The sequence below is a fragment of the Saccostrea cucullata genome, unplaced genomic scaffold (assembly GCF_032062105.1).
Source record: "Saccostrea cucullata isolate Sc308-1 unplaced genomic scaffold, CSIRO_AGI_Scuc_v1 ctg20202, whole genome shotgun sequence".
Taxonomy (NCBI): domain Eukaryota; kingdom Metazoa; phylum Mollusca; class Bivalvia; order Ostreida; family Ostreidae; genus Saccostrea; species Saccostrea cuccullata.
Window position 1 is genome coordinate 8763 of NW_026920808.1, and position 8880 is coordinate 17642.

Here is an 8880-nt window from a genome sequence, read left to right on the forward strand (position 1 = left end):
TTTAATCTCGTGACCAACACGTATTTATATACCTAATTTCTTAAATGAAATGACAAAAAAAAAAAAAAAGAAAAAAAAAAAAATTCTTACCTGTAACATATCTCGTTGAAGTTTTTCTTAAAATAAGACTCTTTTATAAACTCTCGTTATAAACATAATAATGGAACCTTTTTTTAAGGTAGACCTTATTTACAGCAATCTCACTATGCATGATGTATGTTTTGTAAAATTCTAAACGCATCAATAAGGAAGATATGTCACTGAATTTAGGATATAAGTATATTAAATTATCATATTTGAAAAGTTAACGGAAGAAAATTAGTCATTGATATATGCATTGCATGCATTTTCACATGTACATGCTTTTTTCCATTTGAGGAATTGACACTAGCTTGGTCTTAGACTAGTCTTAAGACCAGTCTGATCGGGTATTGAATTCATAGGATAGACACAGGCAAAGCCGAAACTGTGAGTGTAAAATATTTTTTTTCTGAACATAAAATACCTATTCCATAAAAATAAGTAGTTAGGGTCCACCAAATAATTTTCCAGAATACATGCGTTGTTTTCATAAATTGTAGAAAATTACTAGAAAATTCTTCAATAAAAACATTCTTAAATTCAAATATTTGCTGTACATTTAGTGAAACCTTGTTTTCTTTCTGAAATCCATTGTCAATTCACATCATTCAACATCTTATTAAATGAGCGAAACCTTGTCACACTGTATAATAGATTGAAGGAACTATCTATGCATTTTCAATAGTCTAAGAACAGCAGCTTGTACACTGTTTAGTTCAATTTAGTTAGAACTAATTATCCTTTTAAACTATTTTACATTGTATCAACTGTGCGATTAGATTTTTATATGTCCGGAGAAGTATTTTTTTCTTTACTGTATTTTTCCTTCGAAAAATGTGTGAATGCATTCCTTTATTTGAGTGGAAAACACTCCCATTTGTGCCGCCGGTCATTAGATGTTTCCTATAATTGTTTTTAAGGGCAGCACTACAGCGATTAATGTGAAACATTTTTAAAAAAATGAATAACTGTTTCGTGACATACGTATTTATATAGTTACTATTTATAAACGATAGAATCTGAACTCTCTGTATGAAACAGCTGTATTTATCTACATAGCTAACAAATGAAAATCAAAACAGGCCTTGTTATGTAATATAATTTAGGAAAAAAAACATGCTTAAGCTTCGGGATACCTTAACCTTAGCAACATATAACGCGGGTTTTATCTAAAATGTACTGTCTCAAACGCCTTGAAAGATTGATTAATTTTGTTTTATTTTCTATTTCATTCACGACACAATACTTAGGCAATCTGAAATTTTGCAACAGTTGAAGTAGATGAAAAAAGCATGAATAACATATATAACTTACTTAAAAGAAAATAATGATAAGTTTGAAGAGCTTTTGTAGGCATATTGCACTTATTATCTGCAATTAAACGAAAGATATAAAGAGAGACATTGATTAACATTAATAATATGCAAACAACCAAACTAGAAGAGATGCATGTCATAATGTGTTTAAGAAAATGCACAAAATACTTCCGATCTTGCATAGAAATGTGACATATATTTCTTTCTTTATGGTTTATAAACTGTAAGAACAAACGTCAGAAAGTACAATATACGCCCTGTGAATTTCTTAAAAAACAAATCATCGTTTTCTTGAAAACTATTTGTGGCTTCCGTATCTACTCGACTTCGTCAATGCAGGGGTGGGTAGTTTTAGCCAAACCGGATGTTGGCTTTTTAATCGTAATGGCTAAAACCTATAATGGTTTTGACTTTTCCGGAATTATTCACCGATTTTACAGATTCATTTTAAAATTTCCAGTTGGGCGCATTCCTTTCGGAAAAAAAATCAAGTATAAAATCAATCATTGGTATCTTACGCGTATATTTGAACAAATTTTTTCTCCGAGAGGAATGCACCCCATGTTTAAAATTAATATTTATGAATGTCGTTTTGTCAGCTGGCGCATGCAGAAGCAAATTTACAATATATAATTTCATGTTATTTAAACCTCACATTGCAAGAATTAAATCTTTCATAAGAAAAATTACTGTAAGTTATATAAACACGACCATAAATCCATTTTAGCATAAAGTGCATTATTTATGCATGGTAAATAGCGTAGACTAAACAGATTTTAATACTCCAGTTCTTAGTTAAATTAAAAACATTAAAAATAGAAATGTATTCGCGTTAGTCTATGCTTTCCACATCTGCATGTCTGTTCTGGACCATTGTTTAACAGAAGCCCTCCAAAGTAGCCAGGTTTTAACCAGAATAGGTCTATTTGTTTTGGTTTTTTGTTTCAATATTTGACAAGTCGTCATTTTTTTCTCATGACGTCACAATGTGCAAAAAATGACGTCAAACTTTTAAGGGAACTTCAATATTTTTCGTACTCGTGATGATTGTAGATCAATAACTCTAGATATTAAAAAAAATTAATAAATGTTTAAAATCAAAATAAATAACATTATTACTATTTAAAGTTAGTACATAGACCTATATTATGCAATATATTCTGTGAGACTGTGTGTTATATATTTATTATCACGCATCGGGTAGATAGCGAGCAATTAACTTGTAAACGTCTAAATACAGGTCAGATGTATATGATTACTGAATCTTTATATGTTCATATTTTGCTCGGTCATTGATATTTTTCATTTAGTCTGAATATCAAAAGGTAGACAGCATGTTCCAGAGAGCGCTCGAGAGAGAGTGAAGGAGAGGGCACTAATATTTCAATAAGTAGATTATGCTTTTTAATAAATATTCCTAGTAAATGGCCCAATATATGCATCAAATTGTGATTTTTAAATATGTCAACCCAAGTATGTGGCCTCGTTTTCCATGTGTATGCTTTAGCGTCGGGGGTGTCTATTACTGGCAACCAAAATATAAGCATCCTGTTAAAAAAAACAACATAATATGTAATAGGAATAATGTAATATTTAGCCGGCATTTACATCAATAATGAATTTATCAATTCATTATCAGAATAATCTCAAAAGGAGGAATTGTTTCTATTCTGTGTTTAATGTATGAATAATTATGACATATGTTATAAAAGAGTGGTAAAAAACTAGTTTCCGACAACGCTCATCATATAGGATGGATTTTCTTTGACAAAAAAAACTTATAAGAGAGAACAATTTCCCGAAAAAAGGTGACATTTAGAAAATAATTTTGTCCTAGAAATCTTTCAGGGCAGGCCTGTCCCTAAATAAAATTGTGATGTTTCGATAGATGGTGATGTAATGAATAATTCAAGATAAAAAAAAAATAGGGCACCCTGTCCTATATAGGGTTAAATTCACAAAAACACACCCCCAACACACACAAAATAAGGAAACCTGATTATTATAATGTGTTTTCAGTATAGTAAATCCTCATTTAAACATTCGAAAGGGGGGAGGGGGTGCACATGCAGCTCTCGGAAGTATTCGTTCAACGAAGTATAGGTATTGCTCGAAAATTATTATATAGTTATTTATAATTCAATCTATCCTGTCCATGGACCCCTGGTACCATAGGTTAGGATTAGCCGGGAATATCTTAGGATATCTCATCCCGTTTTCTTTCTTAGTTGAAAATAAAAATTAAAAAAAAAATTGCCGATAGATGATTTTAAGGGTCCAATATAATGTTATCAGAGGGAAATTTTAAAATTCAAATTAGTTCCATACTACTCTGAACATTAAATACTTGATTATTTGACCGTTATCTCTACCCGATTTTAAAGTATAAAATTATTATGAGGATTGGGATCATATGTGTTACACTGTGTGTTCTCTTCCAGTTCAATATTCTGAGTTTTTTTCACATCAATTTGCTGAATGTGAATGTAACAAATTATGTAAGTCTGATTAAATTCCACTCAGGTGTAAAGGAGGAGCTCTGGATAATAAGTAGACATTCCTGGATTATGAAGATATCAATTTATTAAATGATATTGTAATTATAAACTCCAAAAGTATGTCAGTTACGAACATACACTAGGCGGTTGACATCAACACAATTTAATAAGAATGTGAAGGTTTTATAATTTTCTTCTCAGTGGTATACATTGTATTTGGAATTACGTTTTAGAAAACACTACTTTCTATGACATTGTCTGTCTGATGAGAACATAAAAATATTCTCTAGTAATGGAAAAGGAGGTACTTTACATTTTGTATGTTTTGACGAACTCTTGTGTGATTAATGCCGAACTACTTTTTAAGAATGATCCCTTTTAATATGAATTCATGAAAGTTTACTGTATTTTTTTATGCTAGGGACCAATTCAAATTCGTTTCTTGAGAAGGAAATTCGAGAGCTCGATGATGAGACAATCACTTTGCTTTTGCAGGAATTATCCTTCCTATCACTCAATAGTCAATCATTTACGTAACTTAGTAAATAAACAAGTTTGCATAAGTATGAAAATATATAATTTTAAGTAGATAAAATTAAAATCCATACTTTTTGTTAAAATATGTGAAAAATTTAAATGTTTTTCATTCCAGTTAATAAAAAAAGTAATTTACATGAATCGTTCTACTGAAAGCCGTTTTTCTCAATATTGCTCCAAGGCAATAAATCTTGTTAGAATAGCTCGATAGTGAGTAAATCTCAACAATGACTATAAATTTCAACAATGATTTAATTGAGTTCAGAGTATTTTGAGCCTGTGTGCGAGATTCATGGCTTCTCCCAAGCGCACTGTGTTATCCTTACAACAAAAGATCGAGGCTATTAGACTGTTAGACACTGGGAATCCTGCATATAAAATCGCTAAAGATTTCGGTGTTGGAAAAACACAAATACAAAATTTGAGGAAAAGAAAAGCTGAAATATTAGAAGATTATGAAAATAATGTCCCAGCGGAAAGTAAGAGACGACGGTACTTAACCGGGAATGAAGAAATTAACAAACTTACATACGAATGGTTCAAGGGAGCCATTAACAGACCAGTCAATGTTTCCGGTTGGCTTCTTAAAGAACAAGCCTTAAAATTCGCTAAAGATTTAAACAATGACACTTTTAAAGCATCGAATGGGTGGTTAGAAAGTTTCCTAAGAAGAAACAACATCGTTTTAGCGACAATGAGCGGGGAGCGGGGAGATGTGAACAACAGTACTGTTGATGACTGGAAAAAAAATTACCTACACTGTGCAAGGGATTTTGTAGAGAAAACATTTTTAATATGGATGAATCCGGTTTATTCTTTGAAGATACTACTATGAAAAATTTTCACATTAAAGGACAAGATTGTGCAGGTGGGAAAAGGTCAAAAGAAAGGATTACAATCGCCCTATGCGCAAGTATGACAGGGGAAAAATTACAGCCACTTGTCATCGGTAAATGTCGTAAGCCAAGATGTTTTCAAAAACTTGATCCCAAAACTTTGCCTGTGATATATCGCTTCAATAAGAAAGCTTGGATGACCAGTGCTATTTATGAATAGTGGTTAAAACTTTTAAACAAACAAATGACACGCCAGAATAGGAAAATTCTGCTCTTTGTAGATAATGCCCCCTCTCATCACGCATTGACGCTCAGTAACATAACGGTCAAATTTTTCCCACCAAACACCACCTCCAAGACACAGCCAATGGATCAGGGGATTATACAGACCGTGAAACTCAAATGTAGAAAACGACAGGTTAGTGCCGTCTTTACATTTATTTGTTGTTTTAGCAATAAGTGTTAAAGTTTACATAAACATAACGTATTTAAAACCTGTTTTGATAACATCAAAGCTTACTGATCTTTATACAATTGTAATTAAATTGATCAATAGTTTTCATGAAGCTAATTTATGATCAATTTTTTAAACAGATGATCCACATGGTGAAGGAGATGGAGAGACAACCTGATGTTAGTGGCCCTGACCTGTTGAAGCAAATCAACATACTGGATGCCATCTATTGGCTCTCAAGCTCGTGGAAGGATTCACCATCGAGAAGTGCTTTCTTAAAGCCGGGTTTATTAGTGACACATCCCAAGAACTTACACAGGAATTACATGCAGAAAGCTGTGATGATCTTGATGATGATGACGACATCCGGCTAGCTGTTTTAAAGTTATCCATGGATTTATTCGGATGCGAATTCAATGAGCTGAAGGAAATAGACGAAACGTTGGCTACCTGTGACAATGCTGAAATTGATTGGACTAAACCAGCACATGATCTTCTTAGTGACATAAATGATCAGGGTGAAACTGATGATGAGAGTGAAGAAGAGGATATGATTCTGTCTCAATTTCCAAACAACAAGGAACTCTTGGAATGTGTCAAAAAAATCAAAACATTTTCCGTACACAGGGGTTGCAGCAAATTGTTAAAAAATGTATTTCAAATGGAGGAGCTGATTTCTTGCCTAATTGTTCAAAAGGAGAGGCAATCCTCGATAACTGATTTTTTTACTCCCAGAGGATCAGTGTAGATTTTTACTTACAAACCATCAATGTATATAGCAACATGTACTGTGATATATTTAATTTTTTAAGTTGTGATATATTATAACCAAAAACCTTTTTATTATATTTATGCTATATTTTGAAGTAGATTTTGAAAAATTATAACATCTCTTACTATTTTTTACTATGCATGTATTTTAAATTTGTATTAATTGGTAATATTACTGTTATTTTAAAAAGTTAATTTTGAAAATTATAACATATTATACTATATTTCAGATTTTTATTTATTGGTAAATTAAATGATACAGTACTACTTTACAATGTTTATGAAATAAATCTCAAAATACAATATATGCGGTTATTTTTGTAGTGTTAACAATAATTAATTTGATAAAGAAATGTGTGCTTACACTTCGGAAATCAAGCTACCTGTATTAAGAGACCACCTGTCATATGTGACCTTTTTACCTTTCTCCGTTGGAAGGTCTCTTAATACAGGTTTGATTGTATAAAGAAAATTTCATTCATTTGAAGTGGATCTGTTGATCAAATTGTTCAAGCCCGTTTAGCTGAATAATCACACACATGACCTGACTGATTGGGATGCTGTCGTATATTTACCTACCCTATGTAGATGTAGCAGTTGAATTTAAAAAATAAACAATTTATACTTAATATCATATTATTTATAATTCATATACACATCTATAATTCAATATAATATTCTCTGATCCATTGGGCCCCTGGCATCAAACGTGAGGATTAGCTGGTGATATCCTATGATATATTATCCAAAGTTCCTTTTCAGTTGAAAATAAAGATTTGAAAAAGAAGAAGGATATGGAGATAACGAACAGTATTCAATCTCAACGTCCTTTAAACAATATACAAAATGAGAGCAGAGCAAACACGGACCTCTAAAAAGATCAGAGGTTGCCATGGAAGAGTGAGCATCCCCTGCAGACCGATCACACCAGCCGTGTGCTCGTTGTCATGCTCAGGAAATAACGGAAAAAATCCGTCGTCAATTCAGTGTATAAATAATGGATTAACAATTGGTATGAAAAACGTCAGTCAGCATTTGACTCAATGATAAATTGTATTTGCTGACAAGGTCATTGTATCGACCATAGAATTTACGAAATGATGACTTTAAACGAGACTGTTGATATTCTTGTTTCATCAACTTGCTTGTCAATAATTTACCTCGTTTAAGAAATTGCTCATACGTAGAGAACGCTCTTGCGTATCGAATCAACTTAGATATATATACTCCGTATGCAGGTGATGAAGGTATATTGCTGCATAAGTAAGGGAAGTTGACGGTAGAAAACTTAAAGTCATCACGTTTATCATATAGCTTGGTTGTTAGATTACCATTAATGTCTTTTTCAAGTAAAATATCCAAGTATTAAACAGATGTGTCAGACTCTGTGGTATCTTTTATCTCAAGCTCACCAGGATATATCGTATCGACATAGGAATGGAAATTTTCATTATTAATTGACAATACGTCGTCGATATATCTAAATGTCGAGTTGAAGGCCACAGCAAGTGTTTTCTTCTTTTTACGCATAAGATTTTGCATAAATTCTGCTTCATATGAATATAAAAATAAGACTGCTAATAACGGAGTGCAATTTGTACCCATGGGAATTCCAATAGATTGTTGGAATACCTGGTCTCCAAAAAACCAAATAGATATTGTCAATCAGATACTCAAGCATCTTTTTGATGTCAACTTCAGAGTACTTGTGTGTGCAATCAGAATCTGTTTTAACAAAATAATTTTTCAAATGACCAGTGACGAGGTACATGTAAGTAAATTTACGGGTTCCATTTTTGTTGAAGAAGCAGCTGTCAATGATATCAAAAAGCCTGGATTTTAATTTGTCGTGGGGAATTGTTGTGTATAAAGTCGAAAAGTCGCAAGTTTTTAAGCTGTTGATTTTTGTAAAGTCTTATGATTTCAAGTTTTCCAAAAGTTCTTTAGAATTTTTAAGTATCCACATCTGATTTACACCACTTCTTGAGTATATATTTACATTCAGTGTAATTTTCCTTATGAAATCCTTTAGAAATCCACGACGTTCAAATTTCTATTACACACGCGAAACCTTGTCACCGCGCGCTAGAATACACAGTCAGAACTATTTGCATTTTCAATACTCTAGGAACACCAAAATACAAAATGTATTATTTCAATTTAATGAAAAACTATAAACCTGAAAAGTTAATGTAAAAATGAACGTAATGTGCATTAGGAATTAATTTGTCACTTTTTTTCCTCGCAATGTTTGTTTGCGTTATTTAACTTTGCAACGTCATTTAACGTCATTTGACGTCACACACGGCTCTTACATCTATTAACCACGGCAGTTTTGAAGGGCGCTAAATTCACATTTAAGATTAACGAAATCAGTAATTATGAAA

The 8880-nt window shown here is 32.1% G+C and overlaps 1 pseudogene; it reads left to right on the forward strand.

Annotated features, from left to right (window-relative positions):
• The first annotated feature begins 4724 nt into the window (after positions 1 to 4724).
• Positions 4725 to 6096, forward strand: LOC134258324 (tigger transposable element-derived protein 4-like; annotated as a pseudogene).
• Positions 6097 to 8880: the final 2784 nt, after the last annotated feature.